Genomic DNA, 26449 nt, shown 5'->3' with positions numbered 1-26449 from the left:
AGTCTCCAGTGCTCAGCCACTCTGCTCTACTGAGGTTGTTGTTGTCTTGGCTGACTGTACATTTGTGGGCCTTATATTGCCTTTATCTTTTCTTAGCCAGGTTGACAGAAGCAGTTCATAGACAGATGAATGCCTCATGACAACACGTCAACCACCCACAAAATAAGCATCTGTTCTGTTCATGGCATCATACCAGCCACCATCCCCTTCCATTGCCATGACTCCAACTCCAGCTCAAGTTTGAGCTGCTCTGTAAGACTTTTCTTTTATAAAGATCTATGGGGAGAAAATGTGAAGACAGACCTAGACGTTTATAGAAAGGCTTTATTTTGTACCTATTTTCATGTATCACCCAGACAAAACATGAATTCTACTTTTCCCCATTTTCATATAAAACTACATACACCACACTGTACATGTAAAACAAATTTGGAAAGGAGCCTCAAGCTGGCCTCTGAAATTGTGTAAGCAATTATCACATTTTTGTGCGCAAATGCAGTAATTATATGTGTAATTTGGCAGCTGGGTTTGAAAATTTGGCCTTAAGTGGAACATAGACAGGAAAAATAAATGTTGGAAAATGCCAATATTTTATAAAGATTTTGAATCAAATAATAGTGAAATTATTGCAAGCCATCTTAATTTTTAATTATAATGATCATTACACAATATACAATAATTTTTTGAGGAAGAAAAGAACTATAGATCAGTTGCCCATCGTTTTTGTCAGAAAAAAATGCCTCAATTCTTAGGGAAGATAATTGTATTTTTCAGAGGTTATGGTACATATTTCAAAGGCTTTGTTTTCTTATGAAGAAAAGATAGTGATTGCCTACTAGTTCGAGTTCTATGACATATTTTACTATAAGAAGAAAAGGACTCTTTGTACTGGTTACTTTAGAGGAAAAGTAGTATTAACTCTGTGCTTTATTTGAGCTAGTAATCTTAACTTAGACAAAGCTTTCTTTTTAAGCATTTAAGTTTGGGAATATGAGATTATAGCCCAAATGAAGAGTAATTTAGATATCTTTGATCTAGATTTAAGTTGAAATTTTATAGTAAAATCATAGTTTTTATATTGTCATCGAGATTGAATCTAGTGCACGTGGCTCTTTCATGTGGTTATGAGTGCTGGTGACTTGGAGATGATGTAAGGAAGACCCTGGAGCAATGTTATCTTCTGTGGTTAGTAGGGCAATGGAGAGGCTAACTCTGAAGGCTCTGGAGCCAGCCAACCTGGATTCCAGTCCTGGCTCTACCACTCTGTTAGCCCTGTGACCTTGAGCCAGTTACTTAATCCTTAGCCTCTCTGCATCTTAGTCTCCTCACCTGGTAAAATGGGAGTTGTAACATGCCCACCAAATAGAGTCATCACCAGAGCAGAAGGAGATAGTCATACGTGGTAGAGTGTCTGACACTGGTAAGCCTCAAACATGATAACCATTTTTGGTTTTGATCATCATTTGTGGCTCAGTGTTGAACCAGTCATGACTAAGTGAGAAGGAAGGCTCTTCCAGCTCAGAATTGCAACGTGAGGGCAAGAGACAGTCAGTGTATACAGAAAAGTCCATGGGAAATCCAGGTTCTCCATGGTGAGGCAATGTCCCCAACAGCATGATAAAGGAAGTCCACGGTGTGGGTAGAGCTCAGTTATGGGACTTTATTTCGACTCTGTAGAAAACTATTGAGAGTCTGCTAGGACTGTGCTAAACTAGGGGATAAAGGAAGATGAATAAAGTCGCTCTATCAAGGAGCCTGCAATCTACAGAGGGAATGAGATAAGTGCCTGCATGACTATAAGGTATGATGCAACACAATCAGTGCCAGGGCAAATAAACAAACAAGATGCTCTGGGCATTAAAAAAAAAAAGGGAGAGAGAACATGCAGGTAAGTATTTTCCCCCTTCTTCTAAAATCATTCAAATCTTCTTAGAATAGGTAACTTTTGAGGCAGGTATTGAAGGTTGTGGAGATTTTGGTTAAGCAGACATAATAGGGCTGGAGATGAATCCAGTGGAGAAAAGAACATAAACGAGGCAGAGAGGAGGGAAGAAGGGGGCATCCAAGAACACCTGGGACATCCAACATGGTGGGGAGTCATGGAAATAGACCATTAAAGGAGGCTTGGCTGGATTTGGAGAGCCTTTGAATGATATGGTGAGAAGTTCGGCCTTAATTTAGTGTCCAACAGGCAGCGCTGAAAGAGCAAGGTCTTGAACAGATCTGATGTGCATCAGAGAATCACTTGAAGGTTTTGTTAAAACACATATTCCTGACACCCTACCCAAAGATTCTGATTCAGTAGGTCTGGGATGGAGCCTTAGAATTTGCATTTCCAATGATCTCACATGTCACACTGATGTGGTGGGCTCACAGGACACACTGAATAGCCCTGACATAGGGCACATGGCCTTCCAAAATGTTTTATTTGCAGGTCCTTATTAGTAAAAAAAAAATCCAGTATACATCTTCACTATATGTATATTTATTTATTTCCAAATTATAGACAAACTACTGTGTCAGTACCTGTTATGCATGTCATAAAGTCTATACCATTATAACCCAAAGAGGCTGAGCTCATGACGAAATAAGCAATTATTTTTATTTTAATTAGTAATGGCACAAAAGTCTTTTTTGCTCTCACTGAAATTACTGTTAAATTTGAATATGCTTCATTGTTTTCTGAAACTCAAAATTTTTCTGATACAACTATTTAAATGTCTTTCTTTTTTTTTTTTTTTTTTTTTTTTTTTGCGGTACACAGGCCTCTCACTGTTGTGGTCTCTCCTGTAGCGAAGCACAGCCACCGGACGTGCAAGCTCAGTGGCCATGGCTCACTCCGCGGCATGTGGGATCTTCGCAGACCGGGGCACGAACCCGTGTCCCCTGCATCGGCAGGCGGACTCTTAACAACTGCGCCACCAGGGAGGCCCCTAAATGTCTTTCTTAATTCAATTTTTTTCAGTACTTTGTTGTAGTGGTTTTTGCAATTGAGAACTATGTCTCACAAAGGCACATAAATCCAAAGGGAAAATTTTCCTTTATTGGCTGTTTTAAATAAATTCCATTCACCAATTATGGAAAGGTTTTTGTTAAAATGTGGCTAGTAGGTTTTCATCTTCTCTGATGTCAATCAGTTGTTCTTGCAAAGCAATAAATAGGTTTTACCATTTTTCATTGTTATCAAAATTCCACTGAAATTCTTTGTTTGGAAGAGTTAAAACTGGTTACAAAAATCTTATTTCCAAGCTTTTAGAATGTGCTGATATGAGATTTTAAAAAAATAGATGATATATTTATTAGTCTAGTTTTGTATCCTAATTACATAACAATGGACATCTTTCTAATGTGCTCCGTCAGTAGCCTGAGTTTCTCTCTCTTTTTTTTTTTTTTTTTTGCGGTATGCGGGCCTCTCACTGCTGTGGCCTCTCCCGTTGTGGAGCACAGGCTCCGGACGCGCAGGCTTAGAGGTCATGGCTCACGGGCCCAGCCGCTCCGCTGCATATGGGATCTTCCTGGACCAGGGCACGAACCCGCGTCCCCTGCATCGGCAGGCGGACCCTCAACCACTGCGCCACCAGGGAAGCCCTCTGTTTTTCTTTTTCAGAAGAAAAGGTAGTTCCTTCTTATTTACTATTGAAACATTACTTCCACCTTGAAGGGACAGATTGTGTTATTAATGTTATTGTTATTGTCTTTTAAAAAATATTTGATAGGTAGCATGTTATTGATAGCCTGCTTGTCATCATAGAAAAGCTTAGCATGTCTGGAGCACTTGTCTTTCTGTAAATATATGTTTTTAGCCCTTTTGAGTACTTTGCCATAAGCAAATCTCTGTGTTGTAGAATATATGTTCATGGTTACTTCCCATTTCAATTTGTTCCTAAAGAGTCAAACATATTTTAAAGATTAAAAAAAGTAAACTTAAATTTACCACACTGATGGTGTTCTGTGCTTGCCTGTGTATAGAGCAGAGCAAGGTGAATGAATGTCACATATGGTCTGCCTCAGTAATCTTCGCCAAAATCCTTTAAAACAGTTGATAAAAGGAGTGGCCCCATTACTTACACAGCTTTACCATTAAAGAAGTAATTTACTGTTGAGAATATATCTCCTGTCTATATTTTACCTTTGACGGTTTGAAAAAAAAAGAAATTCTTCATGTATTTTATTACTGAAACACAACCAAGCAAAAACCATATGCTGAGACTTGATAAAATAGAAATAGGGATACTTTCATTATATATCAAACATAACACTGTGTAATTTGTCCCAATTCTTGATTTAAAAATAATTTCCAGGCTGCCAGCGGCCTGCAGGTAGCGGCGTGGGCTCTGAGCTCCGAGGACCATGCTGTGTGAGCAGCGGCTGGAGGAGGTGCAGGGTCCGTGAGCGGTTGGAGTTTGGGGGACCGGGCCCTCAGAAGACCTCAGGGTGCCAGCAATGGGGGAGGAGGAGCTCTACTGGATAGCTTATGGGATTTCACAGAGGACTCAGGAGATGATGAGGACCAAGGGGACCAGTCAGACACAGAGGATGTAGTAGACTCTGACGTGGAGAAGGGGACTGAACACTCCAGTGATGGAGAATAGCCGAAAAGAAATCATGGAGCTGCCATCAAGGAGGATAAGAAGGGCTGCTCTGGTGGTGCAGTGGTTAAGAATCCACCTGCCAATGCAGGGGACACGGGTTCAAGCCCTGGTCCAGGAAGATCCCACATGTCGTGGAGGAACTAAGCCTGTGTGTGACAACTACTGAGCCTGTGCTCTAGAGTCTGTGTGCCACAACTACTGAGCCTGTGAGCCACAACTACTGAGCCACGTGCCACAACTACTGAAGCCCGCACGCCTAGAGCCCGTGCTCCACAACAAGAGAAGCCACTGTAATGAGAAACACGTGCACCGCAACGAAGAGTAGCCCCTGCTCGCTGCAACTAGAGAAAGCCCACGTGCAGCAACGAAGACCCAACACAACCAAAAATAAATAAATAAAATAAATACATTTATAAAAAAACAAAAAAAGGAGGATAAGGAGCCTCTTAAGAGCTTGAGGCCTCAAAATGTCAGCAGCACCTGGGCTGGTAACGCTCAGAAAAGCCGAGAAGAGAAGGCACTGCTCCCGCCAGAGCTACAGGACAGTGCCTCTGGCCGTGGGAAGTTCCTGCGTCCATCTACAGCTGTGCACACACCACATTCCTTCAGGTACAGGAGAAGCAGGGCCGGCCACGGGAGCGAGAGGGGCCCCACTGGGAGTGGAGGAGCTGCTCAGGGAGGCCAAAATCACAGAGGAGCTTGACTGACATTCACTGGAGACACATGAGTGGCCCGAGGCTGACGGAAAGAAGCAGGTTCCCAAGAGGCGGAAATGCCTGGGGTCTGTCGCCACCTCCCATTCAGTGACAGTGCCACTTCTTGGGGAGCCAGGCCCTAAAGAAAAGGACTCGATCCTGCTCCCACAGCTTCTGCAGGGACTCCCGGCGCTGGCCCTGGACCCGTCCTCCTTCCTGCTGGCGGTCCACGTGCCTCCATCACTTTTAGGGATGAGGGGACAGTTGAGGAATGGTTTCTCCAAGTGAGGTCCCCAAAGGTCCCTGCTGGAGAGGTCTGCCCAGGACCCTGTTACAGACATCCACCACGTCACTGCTCCAGCTTCAAGATCATCCCTGAGGCCTACAAAAGGTACATCACTGTCCATGGGCTTCTGCCCACTGCCTCAGCCCTGGGAACCTGGTCCATCACCTTCTGCGCCCCTCTAAGGCTCTGGGCCCCGAGCCATGCGCCAGAAAATTGTCATCAAATGAAGCGATGTCTTGTCCTCAGAAACCTCTTTCCTGCTCTGACTTGGGGCTCTTAATGTCCCCCCACCCCCTCACCTTCCGCTTCTCCTGTCATTGCTGATTTTTGTCCAGCCCTGTCCTGTATTTCTTTCCCCATCTTTCCCCTTAGTTCCTACTGGTTTTGTTTGTGTTTTTAAATGTAATAAAATAGAAAGATAAAAAAACAAAATTTCAGCAATGTTTTCCATGCATCTTATCAAAATGGGTTCAGATTCCACTGAAATTCTTTGTTTGGAAGAGTTTTAATCTGGTTAAAAAGTCCTGTATTTTCTGACAAAGGTGTCCATGTTGGTTTGTACCATATCATTTTGTATGTATTATTTCAGCACTCACCAAAGCAAAAATAAAGGATATCTGCAATTGCACATAGCCTTTTGTTTTTCACAGTTAAAAGGAAATTACATGTTTCCTGAAATTTTGTAAGACAGTGGATTGAGTAATGCCTAACTTAAACATCTTTCCAAAAATTGCAGCGGCTTGTCTCTTTGTTTCAGATGCTTATTTTAAAAAATGTCTTGTGAGTTGTGACTGGTTCGAATTATCATTAGCTTTTACTTCAAAGCACAATTCTACATATGCATATCAAAGTCATTAACCAATATGTCAAGATACTATACACACACACACACACATATATATATACATATATATATAGGATGAAGTTCACTGTTAATGAAAATAAATATAAATCTATGTTTTAAATGGTCTTTGAATTTTTTTAGCCACTTTCTTGTCACTGATTTTATATTATAACGTGTTAGATGAAAAATCTGTACTGGGGTAAATATGTTAATGCTGTCATTTTCTTGTTCATTTGAGCTTGCAAAATTGGTATTCTTGTCCATAGAGGGCTTCTTTGCAGGAATTTTTAAGCCAGGTGTCCACTTCCTAGAGTTAGTTAAAACTCAGTTATATAGTTTGTAACCTCACTGTTACCTGGATATACCTAAACTGTAAAGCACTAAATAGGCAAGAGCGGCAACAGGGTCCTGGTCATCTGCTCTGTGTTTAGGTGTCTCATGTATGTTATGTGCTCTTGACATTCTTACATATAGACCAGGGGAAGACAGCAGTATGAGTCTATGTATATGAAATGTAATAAAGCTTATGTAATTTTTTATTTTTAAATCTATATATTATATATATATATACACATACATACACACACATAATAAACATATGTTTCTGCAAACCCCCAAAATCATCTGTTCATTACCTGGATCTGTGCACTCCTACTTTGGAGACCACGGTCTGGGAGAATGAATCAGTTGGTGGAAGTACAGACAGGCTAGAGCAGAGGGAGATGGGAGGCTAGGATAAGAGACAAATGCAGTTTTCCAGGAACACCTAAGAAATAAAAGCCATGTCTGATCTTAAGGAGCTTTCAATGACATAAAGAGATGGAACATAGTCTCATGACGCAATTTCAGGACAGTTACAAAGCAAAGAATCATTACTTTGGACAGGACTGTAAATTCAAGAGTATGAGGAAGGAAGGAGCCTTGCTTTCCCCGTGGAGTCCTTGTCTCCTGATGCACGAACTTGTAACAGAGGGATTCATTGCCATTGACTACGTCAGCTTCCTCCAGGCAAATAACTCTGAGGGGAACATACAGTAGTTAGGTCCCAAACATTTTAGTATGAATGAGTTTTAAGATATTTTCACACTTTTCAGGGTTGTTGTGAGGACTAAATGTCCACCACCATGCCTGGCACACCGTATGCACTCAGTAATGAGTAGTCATTATTAATGCAGAATCAGCATGAGGGGTTTGCATGTGGGGAGGGAACATCCCTGTGCATGTCTATGAGGGGGTGTGTGGTGGATAAAGACAGGCTGAATCTACTTTAGGATATTATGTAGTTGTGTGAGAATGGGTAAAATGCATAAAGTACACCTTAGGTATGTATGTGCCGCACCTAGGGGCCTTGAAAAAGAATGACTAGTATGATTATGGAAATGGTTATATCAGAAGTGAACCTAAGTGGGGGAAGGGAGTTTTGGAAGTTAAGTTTTGAGTTGAGAGGTGGCCAGTGAGGTTTGGTGAAATTAGGAGAGGAAGAAGAATAGGAAAACTTCCAGATGGGAGTTTTAACATCAAGAGGCAGGTCACGTATAAAAACCTGAACTTCTCTAGTTTCTGTGTTTTTGGAGCTAAATTCCACACTTGCAAACAAACTTCTCATTTATTTATTTTCTAAACTTTTATTAAATGCCTATAGGTGCTAGGCACTGTTCTAGCTACTGGGAATACTGCATCAAACAAAAGAAACCAAGTCAGTGATCTCCTGCGGTTTCTATTTCACAGTGGGAGATAGACGTAAAGATAGCTGACTACAAGCAGTGAAGTGAAATATAGCAGGATCAGGGTTTGCAGTAGAGCTCTCTCTCTCTCTCTCTCTCTCTCTCTCTCTCTGTGTGTGCGTGTGTGTGTGTGTGTGTGAGATCACACGTGTATGCATATCTTAGATTCCCTAGGACACAGAACCTGAGACAAAGCTTACATCCTAATACTTTTGGGAGGAGCAATCTCAGACCAGTAAAGGTGAGGGAGAAAGGAATGCAAAACAGAGCAATCAGGAAAACAAATAAAAGGTGGTGCATTTTTTAACTGGTCACAGCCTCAGAAGAAACGGGTGGGTCACTCAGGACATTCCCAGAGAGTCCATATGGAGCTTCCTACTTGGGGGAACTAACAAGAGAAGGAGAGCAACTTATGTTGATTTCCTTCTATTTCTGGTCTCTTACTGATCAAATTCACTTCTGGTTTGTGTTATCTGGCCTCTCTGGGCAGCTACTGGGGTGGCTGGAATCTTCATGGGTCCAGCTGGGTTGACCCTGGATTCAGGAGCTGCCAAGGGCTGACTCTCTCCCAGAAGGAAGAGTTGAATCAGCCAGCAAAGGTAAGAGATGACATCAGGGTTTTGATCACATGCACCGTATTTACTGGGGCTCCTCTACCTGGGAAGCAGGGCAAACTGGTGATGCCTGGGGACAGGTGGAACAGAACAAATCTGCAGAGGCACATAAATTGGATCCAGTCCATGAGCTCTTTTATGTATGATGGCCAAACCTCCCCAATAAGGTACTGTTTGAGCAGAGTTCTGAAGCAAGTGAGAGAGCCAACCACGTGGATATCTTGCAGAAATTGATTCTAGACAGAGGGCATATCAAGGGCAAAGACCTTCTTCAGGCAAGAACAGAAGGTGAAGGGCAGGAGGAAGCCAGACTGGCTAGACGGGAATAATTGAGGGCAAATGGTGGGGATGAGCTCAGAAAGCTTTAAATTTCAATCTACTTATACGGAATGAATCTAAAATATATAAATTAGTTGAACATATTATGCATTATCGGTGAAATGCATAATTAGCGGAGAGCCCTCAGCGGAGGGCTTTCTAAACCTTGGCCGGTCTTTGGCTTTTACTCTCAGTGAGATGGAAGCCAAGGAGTGATGGGATGTGACTTACATTTTTAAAGGATCTTCTGCCTTCTGGTGGAGAATAGATTATAGAGGGGTGAAGGAGGAAGCTGGAAAACCAGCTTGGAGACGCTTACGTCAGGCGGTGACTGTGGAGGTGCTGAGATGCTGGATTCCAGTTATGTAAAATTAGGACTGTCGGGGTTTGCTCAGGGTTAGAAGTGGGGTGTCAAAGAAAGAGAAATCAAGGATGATTCTAAGAGTTTTGGCCTGAGCAACTGGAAAAGAGAATGAGTCTCAAAAAGACCAAGTTCATTTCTTTTGGTGGGACTTACCTATTTTGCCAATAAGAAGCTGTCTCTGACAAACATATGGATACCAAGGGGGGAAGGGAGGGTGGGATGAATTGGGAGATTGGGATTGACATATTACACTACTATGTATAAAATAGATAACTAATGAGAACCTACTGTATAGCACAGGGAACTCTATTCAATGCTCTGTGGTGACCTAAATGGGAAGGAAATCCAAAAAAGAGGGGATATATGTATGCGTATAACTGATTCACTTTGCTGTACAGCAGAAACTGACACAACATTGTACAGAAACTATACTCCAATAGAAATTAATTTAAAAAATGAAGCTGTCCCTGAGCAGGATTCTCTATTGTAAAATATTGCAAGTCGAGTTCACCGATAATGCATAATATGTTCAACTAATTTATATATTTTAGATTCATTCCGTATAAGTAGATTGAAATTTAAAATTTCCATCATGTATTAAGTCTGGTTATAGTGTCTCTATTAAGGAAAAAAGGCTTAATTAGCCCTAGAAGTAGTAAGTTGCCTAAGTGGTGTGCTCGCGTGCGTTGGGGGAGGGGTGGTGAAATGTACTTATTTTTAGTATTCCTCCAATGAAAGGCAGGCTGGAACTCCCCATACAATGTTTCAGATTGCTGTTGCATGTTGTCATGTCGGTTTCATTGTTATTGATGCTCAGCTCTCTGAGAATATCTCTGGCTCATGCAAAAGGGCCTGAAATATTTCAATGATTTTTGAAACAAAGAGGTTTCCTCAATGTCTGTGAAGCAACGCTGACAGCTTTAGCGAATGCAGTAGTAAGCATTTATTACAGCACCAGCAATGCAGTTACCTGGCTGCTTTCTGTTCCATTAACAAGTTGTGAAAAAGTCTTGATGGAGCTTTTAGCCATCAAACATCATAGAGTGTTATCTGTTTTTCGAAGATTAATTCCATCTGAAATAGTGAAGCAAATGATAAACAGCTTAAAGGAGACCAGAGAAATAGATCATGTTACAGTTGAGGGCAATAATATCGTTCCTCACTTCAGAAAACTTTTCAGGAGAGAGAAATCTGATAAGAAAAATGGGTTGGGCCATGTTTATTGGATGAAACCTGTTAGGCTCTTCCTGCCAAGGTGTGTTAAAGGGGAGGGAATAAATAGTTACAGGTTAAAAAAAGAAAGATAAGATGTAGAATATTTTGTTTAAAAATATTTTTGGTTCATACAATTATTTGAACACCCCCATACTCTAAATATTTATGTTCAACTTGTGGTTTCTGAACAGACTGGGCTCAAACCCAAATGAGTCCTGGGGCCTAGCACAGAAGCATTCAGATGAGGTCTAGTTGGCAGAAGTTTTACTTGGGACAAAGATTTTAGTTGAAAAGGGGGAAATGTGTTCTAAATTCTTATTGAGAGAGGTCAAAGCACATGGCTGTTGGCAATGCCAAGAAGGTAAGACCACATCTGTAACTCACCCCTACTGAGCAGGAGAAACTGATCCAGGTTTTGGTACAGCTCAAGACACACTCTGAATGATAAGCAAACACTGAGGACCCAGCTTTTGCCCAGTGGAAAGACACACTTGATGACAAATAACTCTCCTTAGAGTTTTAGACAGGCACAGAGAATGATATGCTATTTACCCAGGAGGTAGTAGCATATGACATTTACCACCCCAAGGAGTTGTTGCAAATGGAAAATATGATCAATTCCAGAGGAGTCTTCAGACTACAGATGATACACTCATGGAAGTTTTAGTGCTTCTGCAACATCCCAGAATCTGTGGCCTTTGATGTCACTCACTAGTCGTCCTTTGATTATGAGCCTGATGTGCCATTCTTTACACCTTAACATAATATCTTTTATGTTCCAATTTCAGGGAAACCTGAGATAATAAAGTAGTCATGCATTTATTTATTCATTTAGTCAACATTTATTCAGCACCTGTTTGTAGGGGATTAGGCTAGGCAGTGATTAATAAGAAATGAAAGGCAATTTTTTCTTATCAAGATTGCTATTATCTGGTAAATAATAATAGTAATTATTACTATGCTTCCCCAGGCTACATAAATCCTTGTTGAAATGGGATGACACTAACAGTAGCAACACAGATTTCTCTGACTCTCATCTATAATTGCGGGACCTCTGCTTCTGGAAAAGAGTCCAGCATTTATTGCTGGGAGTCCCACATGGGTTCTGCTGGGTACCATTTATGGCCCCCATTTTTTCCCCCTGCTGCTCTGGCTTCCTTCTGGGTAGGTCTCCAGTTATGGGGCACTTCCCTGCCTCTGGGGCCCGGGGCTGAGCTGCTCTCCATGGGATCTTCCTCTTCTTCTGAGCATCACTGCCGCAGATGTTTGGGCTTCCTTTGGTGGCAACTGTGCATAGCGCTTTTTGGAGTTCTCAGGATGCCAGAGCCACACTGTATTCCTGGCAGAAGTAGATAATATATGTCTCTCCCAATCTGGGGTCACATGATGAAGCAGGGCTATTTGTGCCAACTGTCTTACAGAGCTCTACTGCCCCAGTTCTTCCTGTTGCTATTCATCGCTTCTCCTTCATGATGCTTCCTCTGTCCTCTCTCCTTCTCTCCATCCCCCATTGCCACAAAGTTCATTGGGGCTGGGGCTGGAGGGCAGTGAGGGCAGGGTGGGCAAATCCAAGCGACACTTCGTAACTCAGAATCGTGCCGTCTTCCAATAACCACTGTTATTAGACCAGCTTTTCTATCTGATGCCTTTTCCCCATAGGGTAGGATTCTCTTAGTTCTTCTTGTAAATAGACTTGTAGTTGGCCGGGTTTATCAGGCCTGTGGGCACGCTCAAACATCATAGGCTGAAGTCTGTTAATCATTTACATTTGAATCTCATCACAAAGCATTTTCAGAGACAGTGTCTCATTTTTCTCACCACAGCCCAGGGTCATATAGCTTTGACTTCCCGTGCAGACTCCATAGTGTAGCATCCAGATCTCTTTACTCTCTGGCCTCCACATATCTCTGTTAATTTCCTCTCTTCCCCTCTCCATCTCTCCACGTGAAAGCTATGTGCCAGTTACAGAGGGAGAATCACGTGCAGTTTTCTGAATTCCCCACTCACCCTTTTACCTTTGTGACTTTACAATTGGGCTCCCTGGAAACAGGCTCTGAGATGGAGAACTGCATAGGGAGTGCTCTTGGGAGATTCACTCACAAAGAAGTGAGGAAAGCAGGATCGGGCATTGGGAGAAGCTGATGTGCAGTGTGGTTGCAACTGAGGTTTCAGACAGTCCTACAGAGAATGTAACCCTGGGCAAGACAGTTCTCTGAGGCTGAGGGCAATTGCCAGTGAGGAACGAAGATGTGAGCAGCCAGCATTTGATATTACCAGCGACTGCGGGAATGGGTGAGTCAGCCCCGAGGAAGGGCACAGGGGGAATACCAAAGTATCCATTATACATATTTTCCTTCCACTTTAGCGTTCTTACCCAGCTTAATCGCTCAGAATCATGCCATATTTTAGTTTCTTTTATATTTAAGTCATTTTTTGTCTTATACAATTAATTTTTCTTGGACTTTCTAATTGATATTTTGCCCCTCCCCACCATGACAAAATAAACATATGTTTTAATCTAACTGCTAAGCTCAACTTGCTTCTCTATTTAAAAATGAGTGGGGGGCTTCCCTGGTGGCACAGTGGTTGAGAGTCCGCCTGCCGATGCAGGGGACACAGGTTCGTGCCCCCGTCCAGGAGGATCCCACATGCTGCGGAGCGGCTGGGCCCGTGAGCCATGGCCGCTGAGCCCGCGCGTCCGGAGCCTGTGCTCCGCGACGGGAGAGGCCACAGCAGTGAGAGGCCCACGTAACGAAAAAAAAAAAAAAAAAAAAAAAAAAGAGTGGGGACTTCCCTGGTGGCACAGTGGTTAAGAATCCACCTGCCAATGCAGGGGACACGGGTTCAAGCCCTGGTCCGGGAAGATCCCACATGCCGCGGAGCAACTAAGCCCGTGCACCACAACTACTGAACCTGAGCTCTAGAGCCCGTGAGCCACAACTACTGAGTCCACGTGCTGTAACTACTGAAGCCCGCGCACCTAGAGCCCGTGCTCTGCAACAAGAGAAGCCGGTCAATGAGAAACCCACACGCCGCAGCAAAGAGTAGGCCCCGCTCGCTGCAACTGGAGAAAGCCCGCACGCAGCAACGGAGACCCAACGCAACCAAAAATAAATAAAATTAAAAAGAGAAAAGAGTGGAATGGCATTGACAAAAGAATAGGTAAAGAAGATGTGGTGCATATATACAATGGAATATTACTCAGCCTTAAAATGAACAAAATAATGCCGTTTGCAGCAACATGGATGGACCTAAAGATGATCATACTAAGTGAAGTAAGTCAGACAGAGAAAGAAAAATATATGATATCACTCTTATGTGGAATCTAATTTAAAAAAATGATACAAATGAACTTATTTACAAAACAGAAACAGACACATATTTCGAAGACAAACTTATGGTTACCAGAGTGGAAACATGGTGGGGAGAGGGATAAATTAGGACCTTTGAATTAACATATACACACTGCTATATATAAAATAGATAACCAACAAGGACCTACTGTATAGCACAGGGAACTCAATATTCTGTAATAACCTATATGGGTAAAGAATCTGAAAAAGAATGAATATATGTATATGTATAACTGAATCACTTTGCTGTACCCCTGAAACTAACACAACATTGTAAATCAACTATACTCCAATAAAAGTTTTTTAAAAAATAAATGGAATGGGATACACTTTTTTCTTTTTTAAAAAAATTAGAAAAAATTATTTATTTATTTGGCTGCGTCGGGTCTTAGTTGAGTCACACAGGATCTTTGTTGTCGCATGCGGGCTCTTTGTTGTGGCATGTGGGATCTTTTAGTTGCAGCATGTGGGATCTAGTTCCCTGAACAGGAATCAAACCCAGGGCCCTTGCATTGGGAGCTTGGAGTCTTAGCCACTGGACTACCAGGGAAATCCCTACACCTTTTTCTTAGACATAATTTTCTTGGATTCCCTTACCTCCCATTCTGTTTTGGAACAATTGTTTCCTAGTTCTGTTGCATAGCTCTCCTCCTGGGATATGTTTTCATTGAACTCCTGCTTTAGAAATAATATTTCTTTTATTTGGCCATGCCACGCAGCATGCGGGATCTTCCCTGACCAGGGATTGAACCCGTGCCCCTGTATTGGGAGTGTGGAGTCTTAACCACTGCACTGCCAGGGAAGTCCTAGAAATAATATTTCTTAGATTCCATGTCTTCCTCGCATTTCTGTTTACAGCCTCAAGTTACTTTTTACAAAGGATTAGTGGAGATAAACTTTTTGTCTAAAAATGTGGGATTTTTCTATGAAATAGAATTTTTGGTTCAAACTAATTTCTGCTCATAACTTTAAAGGATGATTCCATCATCTTCTAGCAGCTAATGTTGCTGATGAGAAATCTGATGTCTCTATGATTCTCCTTCCTTCGCAGGTAACCTGTTCTTCTTTGGTGGCCAATTTTGGATCTTTGTATTATTATCTTCAGTAGTCTGAAATCTCATTAAGGTATCACTAAGGATGAGTCTTCCTAAGTTCATCCTGTTAGGCGCTTTGTGGTTGCCTTCAATCTCATAGGCTCTGTCTTTTCTTAGCTCAGGAAATTTGTCTCCAACTATTTTTTCACTTCATTTTCTTAGTTTCTTCTTGTATCTTGTTCATGAATCTCTTCAACTGATCCCTCCCTATATTTTCCATTTCTTTGTAATTCTCCTCAGTGTTTTGAGAGATCTACTCTTCTTTTTTTTCATCTTTTCTGTCAAATTTATTATGACAATTGTAGTTTTAATTGCCAAAGTCTCTTATCTTTGCTCCTTTTTATGACAATCAATTCTTGTTTTACAAATGCAGTTTTTCCAAACCTATGGCAAGGAAGCTGGACTTTCATACTCCTGAATCTCTCAGTCATTAGAATGCACAAGAGTGTGTCCAGTGGCTTGAAGGAAGTTCTCCAAAACAAGCTCCTGAGAGATCTATGGGAATCTAGATGGAGCACTGAAGTTATACCCTATTGATACAATTTTGACTGTGGTGTGACATTCTTTTATTGAGCTTTATGAACATGATGAAAATGAGCTGCATCTCATGTAAAATTTGTTAAAATACTATCTTGGAATTTCTTGGGATTTATCATGAATTTTCTGGCATTTTCTGGGTCTCACTTACTGGCAAGATGGAATTAAACTAGACAGGACAGGAAAAATAGTCAAAGTTAATTGGATTTATTCAAAGTGAGGAAATTAAGAGCTGCCATTACATACAGATTAGGGAGCCATAAGAGAGAAAGGGAGTTTTATTGCAAGGTGTGGACTTTAGTTGAAATCCATAGAATTTGGTCAGTTGTTAGAGGTTTTTTGGGCAAAGAACGATGAGACGGTCCAATCTAACATATGTATTCTCTCTTATTCACGATCTTCATTGTTGAAGTGGTTGCAAACAAGTAAGTATTTACTGTAAATAAAGGTTGAAAGATTGAGAAAACATTTCCAATGTCATGAGATGACAGTGCTGGTGAGTCACTTCCTTCCTAAGAACTTTAGATTAATCAAGACTTCAGAAGAACTTAGTTTCACATAATATGTTGCAGTTAGTTTTACATTACAAAATCTGATTATTTGCAAGTGTTTCCCAGGTTCAGTTGGAGGTTGAATTGTTCCTGAAGGCTTTTGGCATAATCTTCACTGTATTGTTTTTTTAACATCTTTATTGGAGTATATTTGCTTTACAGTGGTGTGTTAGTTTCTGTTTATAACTAAGTGAATCAGATGTACATATACATATGTCCCCATATCTCTTCCCTCTTGTGTCTCCCTCCCTCCCACCCTCCCTATCCCACCCCTCCAGGCGGTCACAAAGCACTGAGCTGATCTCCCTGTGCTATGCGGCTGCTTCCCACCAGCTATCTATTTTATGTTTGGTAGTGTGTATATGTCCATGCCTCTCTCTCACTTTGTCCCAGCTTACCCTTCCCCCTCCCTGTGTCCTCAAGTCTATTCTCTAGTAGGTCTGTGTCTTTATTCCCGTCTTGCCCCTGGGTTCTTCATGACCTTTTTTCCTTTAGATTCCATATATATGTGTTAGTATATGGTATTTGTTTTCCTCTTTCTGACTTACTTCACTCTGTACGACAGACTTTAGGTCCATCCACCTCACTACAAATAGCTCAATTTTGTTTCTTTTTATGGCTGAGTAATATTCCATTGTATATATGTGCCACATCTTCTTTATCCATTCATCTGATGATGGACACTTAGGTTGCTTCCATGTCCTGACTATTGTAAATAGAGCTGCAATGAACATTGTGGTACATGACTCTTTTTGAATTATGGTTTTCTCAGGGTATATGCCCAGTAGTGGGATTGCTGGGTCGTATGGTAGTTCTATTTTTAGTTTTTTAAGGAACCTCCTGTATTTTTTTTTTTTTCTGAGGCATGGGAGAAAAGGAGTAACATTTTGCTCTGGCAAAACTTCCACATTTCTCCCTAACCCCTCTAATAAAAATATCTTCATTGAAAGTTTTCTTTTTGAAAAGGCACTAGATTGAGAAATTAATGCCCTTGGGAAAAAATCTGCAAAAGAGCTTTCCATTGGTGAATAGGTCCGTCTTTGCCTCTGTGGGTTACAAAATACTACCATTAATATATATGAGGGCATTGCTCAAAGCTATACGATCCACCTATCAAACAACTTGTTCATTTTTATAAATGTAATTGGATTAATGAATGCATTCATATAGGGGTACCAATTCCACTCAACCCCATTAGATGGAAAGCTTTCCTTTTACTTCTTGACTGTCTTTCCAGATGAGGTAGGACAGGGTTCTGTGAACATTGGGATGGATATGTTAAAGGCTACTGACCCATTATTTCCTCTAAGGCTTTGTTGACAGCCCTTGGAAATACCCAATATTAGTGTAGATTTTAGAGTCTACTGAGAAATATGCAGTAAGGGAATATTCACTTTTGAAATTTAGAGAAAAGGAAGTAGCAGTCCTATGGACATGGAGATGAAAACATTTATTAAATTTAAACATTAAGTGTAAAGTCAAATGAGCATTACCCTTTAATCTTATAAACTGTAAAATAAAATAAATCAAGTCCAGGAGCTTCAAGCTGGCACAAAAATGTTTCCCCTCCTCCCCTCTCCTACGACTCATCACATTAATATACACACAGGAATAAAACCAACATCATCCTTATCCATTTTTTCTATTTACCACTATCTCTTTTTACAAAACATTATTTCCCTATCTCGGATTTTGAAATATGGAGGCATTGATAACAAATTTCAAATAAGAAGAAAACCCCATACAATAGTAGGTATGAAAACATTCCCCATGGTTAAAGAGCTCTTGATATTTACCACTCAACAATTTCTCAGGCACCTATGAAAGGCTTTCAGGTTAACTATTGCAAACCCAAACATTATGGTCTTGTCCCATCCATCTTCAGAATCCAGGAAGCAGATCAATATTTGAGCTACAGGCCGTTGAATCTAAAGCAAACCTTTCAAAGATGCTCAGTACAAACAAGTACAATCATCTAATTAATCACATAACATTTTAGAAACCTATTTTGTTATAGTGCTTACTATATAAAAATTTTTGGTCTTTGTTAATGGTCTATTATAGGTAAGTGCGCAGATTTATGCCTTACAAAGAAAAGTCCAGTTGAACATATTTTGTTTAAATTAATAAAGAACCATGGAGAGAATTGGGGGTTGAAGGCTTAGGTAATGAATAAGAGAAACAGATGTGGATGAAATATGACTTCCTTCGCGTGGTGTATTTCAGGGAATCTTTAATTTACCTGAATATGGCCATGAGTTATGCTTAGAGTATTGTATTAGAATTCCTAGTAGAAAGGGATTTAGATATACACGTAAAGTTAAATATGGTTAGACAGTAAAATATTGATTGCTTACCACAAACAATGCAGCAGGGTATCTAACACTTGTTTTCCTTGTGGAACATAATAAGGTAATTAATTTCTCTCTAGCTGACTTTTATTTGTGAAAAAATTTTTTTTGGTGGAATAGATTTAAATGTGTTTTGTTGTATGTCTCCAGCAGCTCTCTATTTGCGCTATAATAACCACGTGCAGTTTGTGGCAGCCGTTTAACAATCATCACCTAGGAAATGGGGATACTTTCTTCTTCTTTTAAATAGTGAAATACAAGGCTCAGTAGTAAAACAGCGCTCTAGATTTAAAAGCTAATGACTAATAGGAGAGTTCTGACCCTCTGAGTTGCCTTTACTGTTCACCAATGATTATGTCATTAGGAATGAATTAGATAGTCAATGAGGTGAATCTTCAAATCAAAGCTGCCACTTTGAAATTTTCAAGAATCTGTTCACTTGTAGGATTAGGGTAGTATTTAGTAGCCATTACTGCTCTATTGCTGCAGTTATGTGGCTGTGAAAAAGTTTTATTATAGTATGGTTTTCTCTCTCTCTTTCTTTCTTTCTCTCTCTCTCTCTCTCTCTCTCTCTTTCTTCTTTCTTTCTTTCTTTCTTTCTTTCTTTCTTTCTTTCTTTCTTTCTTTCTTTCTTTCTTTCTTTCTCCCTTTCTTTCTTTCGAGTAACTGTATTTTTTAAAGCTAGAGTTCTCTGATCATTTATTCCTGGTATGAACAGCAAGCTAGAGCCAAAGTAACCTACTATTTACTATCTGGATATCACAGGAGAACAAAGTGTAGGGGCATGAGCAGAGGTTAGAGGAGTACCCTGACCTTGGACATTCCAGAAATGTTGATGGATGGTGATTCTTGCACCTGCCTCTTATTATTTTTTCTGCATATTGTTTTTACTATCTAAATAATGTAAAGAAACGTAATGACTATCATTTTTTTGTCTTCTGGAAGAATCCATTTATGACTTTTTATATCTAATTTTGCATACTCTCTTTTTTATTGCAAAACCATTACTTTAGTTCTTTTGTGGGTACTCAACTATTTATATAAATGGGAATAATGGCTACAACAGTAGCTGACCTTTCTTGCATGTTTGCTGTTCTGGATGCCATGCTAGGGGCATTATTTGCGTTATCTCAGGTGGCTCTTTCTGTACACCATGAAGTTGCCGGGTGGGATAAAAGGGGAACTGGCTAAGATGCAGATAGTAATGTAAACTTTCATTGTGTACAGAGAATCACATTACTGATTGCAAACCTCCCTCCCCCACTCAGATTTACCGAGTTAAAGGACAATATTCTCTAAGAACACAGAGGAAAAAATATGATAAAACTGACTAGAGGGAAGAGAGCAGATAAATAATAATTCAAGCATGCAGAAACAATGTAAGAAGAAAACTTGCATCAAAAACAAAACAAAACAACTCCAGGCCAATGGATTGTAAGAGTTTACCACAATTCAGGCAAAGTGACTGAACTAGGTATTATGGAAATAGCAAGTATTATTTATTTTAAAAATTTATTTGTTTTTTTTTTTGCCTGCGCTGTGTGGCTTGCCGGATCCTAGGTCTGGGACCAGGGATGGAACCTGGGCCCCCTGCAGTGAAAGTGTGAAGTCCCAACCACTGAACTGCCAGGGAATTCCCTGGAAATAGCAATTACTGATAAACATGTCTGGTGAATTTTCTAAAGTTCAGGATAAAGAAAAAATTTCCTCTGAGACTTTTTTTTGATCCAGGGATTATTCAGAAGAGTGTTGCTTAAACTCTAGGTTTTTCAGACTTTCCTATTGTCTTAAAAAAAGTTCCTGGTCCACATGATACTGGTTACCAAGTGATTGGATCAGAATTACCTAAATGTGTTTGGTAGAATATTAAAGTGGGATTTCTAATTAGCTACCTTGAGGAAAGGGTCAAATACGTTTGGGAAATACCAAGTTAAACAAAGTTAAACAGGTTTATTTCCTGCAAATATTAGCTCCTTTAATCTAAGAAGAATGAATTTCCAAGAGCAAAGTGAAGTAAGCAATGTTTCCCAGACATTTAGTCATTGAGCTTCCTTACCTGTGTTTTTTCAATGAATCTTTTGGGATTTGACTCTGGAGAATAAATTTTGGGAAAAATCTTGAGTTGTGGTTGCTGAGCAAATTTTAAGGGATGTTAAAAAGAATCATGGCCCCCATGTTTGAGAGCAATGGGTTGTTGATGGGTTTTTTCCTCCAAGCTAGAAGTAAATTAATATCAAAGAGAGTTTAAAAACAACTCGCCCACTGCCCCATGGCTAGGGAGCCTGTTGCTTAAGAAAACAGTCACAGAGCACTTAGGTGAAGGAGGGAGGGAGGGAAGGAGGGAGAGAGAGAGAAGGAAAGAGAGAATTGGAGGTTGGTATCTGGTTCCTTGTATGTGTTAAGTCATCTGTAGTTCTCGCTATAGAAACAGAAGTCAGTTATTTTGAACACATTCTTTTGTAGTCATCCCAAATGCTAATTTCAGACACTCCCTGTGTGTTGTCATATAGCACATAGAAATTCAGACTGAATGGGTTTCTGCAGTTTGATTTTGAGTCAAGATTCCAATGACCTGGTCATTTTAATGAAATTTTGGCTGACAGGCTCATTTCTGTTCAGTTTTGCTGCATGTTACTACAAGGCTGTGATACTCTACAGATGAAGAAACTTAGGTTCAGAGAGTTAGGGATTTGCTAGGGTCACACACACTGAATGATGGAGATGGTACTTGAACATTGTCTGATTCTCAGACTGTTCTCCTTGGCCATTCTCCTCAGAATGGGTTGTAGTTCTTGCCCAATGGGACCATGAAATATTTCCCCAAACATCTCACAGGGATGGGTTAGTAGGAATATGATGAATATAATGTTACCATGTAGTAGTTACTTATTAAAGAGAAAGAATTGTATGGAGATTTCCTTCTGTAAGTAAGAATACCACTCTCTGCCAAGACTGAAATTTTATTCAGTCCATAACCTTTGTAAATGAAAAAATGAATTATTCTAATGGGATGTTTAAAATTGGTTTTGTATTGTTTTCAAAGTGTATGCTCAAATGACTGATTTCCTGAATATGACTTTTGAGAAAATGACCTGTCAAAACAAAAGTCTGGTTTTTAAAATTATTTCCCTTTGAAACACAATTTTTTTAACACAATAAGATACATCCAATTAATGTTCTTTAGAGCAAAAGACATTCAATTAATTTCATATTTCAAAGTTAACCTCTCCGAAGGACAGAGAGTTCACATTTTAAAGTGTCCTTGATTCTAGTTTCCATACTTTATTCACTGCTAAACAAGCCCAATCTGGGGAGGAAAACTATATGGTTTAATATGAAATTGTGTGAGAACCTGATGAATTCAAATTTTACTTGATTGAAACAGTTGACTTTATTTCTGTTGTTAGATGGCATTCAAGGTTGAACCAAGTAGACCCCAAATGCACAAAGACTGTGCTATAATTTTTTTTCTTCTTAGAATTCATTGAGTTTTAAAGTCATTGGAACATTTGTTTGCTTTTTAAGATGTCTGCCATCTGACACATCCTTTGCTGGGTATTCAGAAACATGCTTACTTGCTCTTTGTTTTGTGTTATGAGGTGAATTCTTTCCCTTTAGCCTGGTTTATCTGCATCTGCAGTAATTAGTTGGGTGGTGAATTAAATGAGTTACACCTGAGTTAGTTGAGAGCTTTAATCTGCCTGCATGAGTAGGAAAATTCTAAGCTTTCAGTGAACTGAAAACTCGACTCATTGGCAGGATAGAGGGTGACAATGGTTGGAGCTAATGAGGTTCTGTTGGAAGAGATTGAATAATCATTAAAAAATCCATTCATTGGCTGATCCGGCTGTCAGGATAGGGCATCATCACACATATGGCATAGTTGCCTTGGCCTCTGTACACTGTGGTTAGTATAATTCTTTCAGGAGAGTCTACTCCCCAAAGCATCAACAACCACAATTTAACAATAGGAGCAAATGTATGGTGGACTTGTGTTTCTTAATCAAACTGAAATTCTGCATTTGGCTAACAGTATCCTGTATCGAAGGAAAAAAATGGCTGTTCCATCTTCTGTTTGTTTCTAAGAGCCAGCAACAAGCTCTTGGCATCAATATTCACAGTGGGTTTTCAAACACTCGGCAAAAACCATCAATAGCATCTGCTCACACCCCATCACCCTACCCCACATTCATTTGGGGGATGGTTGTAGCTAGCTGAGTGGTTAGATTCTGCATCCTTCTGTATTTAAACTCAGCACTATGGTCTAACTTCAGCCGAGTTAGAATGTTGCTTCAAAACAGTTGAATATTATCTTCAGCCTCACTCATGAGGCCCAGGCCACTTGACCAAATAGGAGAGCCAAAGACTGTAGACTCCAGTCCTAGCCTCTCTGATTTACTGAAGGACCACGAAAATCCCTGGATAGAGTCAAGAGGCCACAATTTACATCGTAACTCTGTACGGGCTAGCTTTGAGATCTTGGTCAAGTACTTTAGTTTTAGCCTTAATTTTCCTTATTTATAAGTATGCAGATCAAATTATAATCCCTGTTCACCCCACAAGGTTACTTGTTTTAGCTGAGAGGAGCTTTAAATATTACTTCTAATATAATAGTTAAATAAGTGTATATTGTCTACCTTCTGGTCATAGGTTAATGCTTTGGAGAATGTCTAGCCCCATTCCACATGACAGATATTTGTGGAGAGCTATCTTACAACTGTTAACCATTATGTTTCCATTGTAAGCATCCCTCCTTGCTGCAATCATGGCGTGGTTTCCCGCACATTCATCCTTCTGTTCATACTCTGTTAGGAAGTCAGTGCTTTTCCCAATGTACCTGTTAAGATATGGCACCGAAAACTGAACACAGAACTCAAGTTGGAGGTCTCATATTGCCTTAATATATCCTTATTTTGCAGAGCTCAGAATGCAGTCCTAAGTTGCCTTAGCAGTGTTGGGCAGCTAGATCTACTGACCTCATTTAGATTTTCGTCCATGAAACCCATAGATCTTTTTCATATCAGCTTCACGTGCATCCATATCTACCTTCCTATACTTAACAATAGTAAGTGATAGCTAACTTTTATCAAGCACTTACAATGTACAAGACACTATGCTATGTGGTTTGCATATATTAAATGTTTAATTCTCATAACAAACTTACAGGAAAAATTTATTGTTTTCCCTGTTTTACAGATTAGTAAACTGGGACTTAAAAAATATATAATAGAGTTTTCTGTGTTGACCTTGTATAGTGCACCCCTGCTAAGTTCACTTATTAATTCTAGGATTTTCTTGTCTTCTTTCTTTCTCTTCTTTCTTTCTTTCTTTCTTTCTTTCTTTCTTTCTTTCTTTCTTTCTTTCTTCTTCTTCCTTCCTTCCTTCCTTCCTTCCTTCCTTCCTTCCTTCCTTCCTTTTCTTTCTCCTTCCTCCCTTTCTTCCCTCCCTCCCCCTCCCTCCCTTTCTTTCTTTCATTCTTTCTTTCTTTCTTCCTTCTTTCTTTCTTATAGGTTTGTTAGAATTTTCCACATAGACAATCAGTTTGTCTTTTCCAATCTGTATATCTTTTCTTTCTTTTTCTTGCCTTATTGCAGTGGCTAGGAGTTCCAGGACAATACTGAGTAGGAGTGATGAGAGTTAACACCCTTGTCTTGTTTCTGACTGACAGGGGGAGAATTCAGTCTTTCATTATTATTATTATTATTATTTTTTGTGGTATGTGGGCCTCTCACTGCCGTGGCCTCTCCTGTTGCAGAGCACAGGCTCCGGACGCGCAGGCTCAGTGGCCATGGCTCACGGGCCCAGCTGCTCCGGGGCACGTGGGGTCTTCCTGGACCGGGGCACGAACCCGTGTCCCCTGTATCGGCAGGCAGACTCTCAACCACTGCGCCACCAGGGAAGCCCCAGTCTTTCATTATTAAGTATGATATTAGCTGCAGATTTTTTGGTAAGTGTCCTTTATAATTTTGAGGAACTTCCCTTTTATTCCTAGTTTGCTGAGAGATTTTAAGAAATCATGAATGGGTGTTGTATTTTGTCAAATATTTTTTCTAAATCTATTAATATAACCACATGGCTTTTCTTCTCTAGGCTGTTAATATGGTGAATTATACTGATTTCTGAATATTAAACCAGTCTCACTTCCCCAGAATAAACTTCCTTGGTTGTGTTGTATTATTCTTTTGATATATTGCTGGGTTTGATTTTTTTTATGTCTTTCTGAGGGATACTTGTCTGTAGTCTCATTTTCTTTTAATGTCTTTGGTTTTGGTATAAAGGTAATGCTGGACTTGTAAAATTACTTGTGACATATTTCCTCCATTTCTACCTTCTGGAAGAGAAAGTGTAGCATTGCTGTAATTTCTTCTTTACACATATAGTAGAATTTGCCAGTGAAACTATCTGGGCGTGGAGATTTCCTTTCCAGAATGTTTTAAACTACAAATTCAATTTCTTTAATATTTTTAGAATTTTCAGGTTATCTATTTTATTTTGGGTTTCAGTAGTTTGTGGTTTTCAAGGAGTAGGTTCATTTCATCCAAGTTTTTGAGTTTGTGTACGTAGCCGTTTGTTATGATCCTTTTAATATTTTGAGGGAGTATAGTGAGATCCTCTATTTCATTTCTGATACTGATAATTTGTTTCATCTCTCTGCACTCTTCAGTATTGTTCGAGGTTTGTCCGTTTTATTGATCTTCAAAAAATCTTTTTGTTTCATCAATTTTCTCTATTGTTTTTCTGTTTTCAGTTTTGTTGATTTCTGGTCTTATCTTTATTAGTGCCTTTTCCAACTTAAATGGGGCTCATTTTGCTCTTTCCTATTTTCTTGAGGTGGAAACTTAGAGAATGTTCTTTAAAAAAAAAATAGAAGCATTTCATGCTATGAACTTCTCTCTAAGGATTTTGTTCAGTTCAAAATATTTTCTAATTCCCTAAGGAAATTTTTTCCTTTTTATCCATGGATTTAACTGTGTTTTGTTTAATTTCTAAGTATTTGGAAATTTTCCTGTTATTCTTCTTTTATTGATTTATACTTTAATTCTATTATGGTCAGAGAATATGCTTGTATGTTTTAAATTAGCTAAAGTTTGATTGAGACCTCAGATATTATCTCCAGCTATAAAGGAAAATCAGTCTCCAATAGCATGTACCTTTCCAGAGTGAGAAGGCGGATCACTTGCATAGAAGTCCTTTTTTAAAGGTTTTGATGTATGGGTGGTATGTTTTGTTTTACAGCAATGAAAGGAAAAGCAGACCAAACTATTCTGAAAAATCAGAGATAAAATTTACGTTAGGTACTTAAGAAATTTAATGGGTCCAGGACTAGAGATGTGCATTGTGAGATAATTAAACCTACATTCTAGTATATAAGATACAGTTTGCTTGGTAGAACAGATTGGATGGGAACACCAGGATTGAAGGAAATTCAGAAGGTTCCTGAGTTCTTCCAGGAGGAGGGGGACCATATCTGTCTTTGTCGTTCACTGGATTCTCTCCTCTGCGGGCCCCAGGCTGGTGCCTGCCACTCCTTGTGGTCTGCTGAACCTCCCCTGGGATGTGGTTAGCCAGCAACTGCCGTATCTGTATGCCTGCATCTGTGGCTCCTTGCAAATTAACCCCTGGCCACTGGATGCCACTCTTCCGTCAGAGTTTTGATTTGCCCACCTCTTGCTATTAAAATCCTACCAGTGAATAATCATTTCTGGTTTTGCCCAAGGGTTACAGTGTGAAGTTTGATGAAATTGTTTAACTGATCATAACGTCCATCTCTCCAGAGAGCTGATGCCTGGCTTAGGTAAACCACAGAAAGTTTCAGTTCCAGTGTGCTTGTCTCCTGGGTTAATCTGAGTCATCAAAACCTCTTCTACTCCCTAGGCTGCTTCCTGCTGGGACCAACCTGCTGAGGCCAGA

The 26449-nt window shown here is 40.0% G+C and overlaps 1 pseudogene; it reads left to right on the top strand.

Annotated features, from left to right (window-relative positions):
* The first annotated feature begins 1882 nt into the window (after positions 1–1882).
* On the top strand, positions 1883–5800 carry LOC136122626 (vacuolar protein sorting-associated protein 72 homolog; annotated as a pseudogene).
* The last annotated feature ends 20649 nt before the right edge of the window (positions 5801–26449 follow it).

This window comes from Phocoena phocoena, chromosome 4 (genome assembly GCF_963924675.1).
Source record: "Phocoena phocoena chromosome 4, mPhoPho1.1, whole genome shotgun sequence".
In the NCBI taxonomy this organism is placed as follows: Eukaryota; Metazoa; Chordata; class Mammalia; order Artiodactyla; family Phocoenidae; genus Phocoena; species Phocoena phocoena.
The sequence above is the reverse complement of the archived record's forward strand: the minus strand, read 5'-3'. Positions and strand labels throughout refer to the sequence as shown.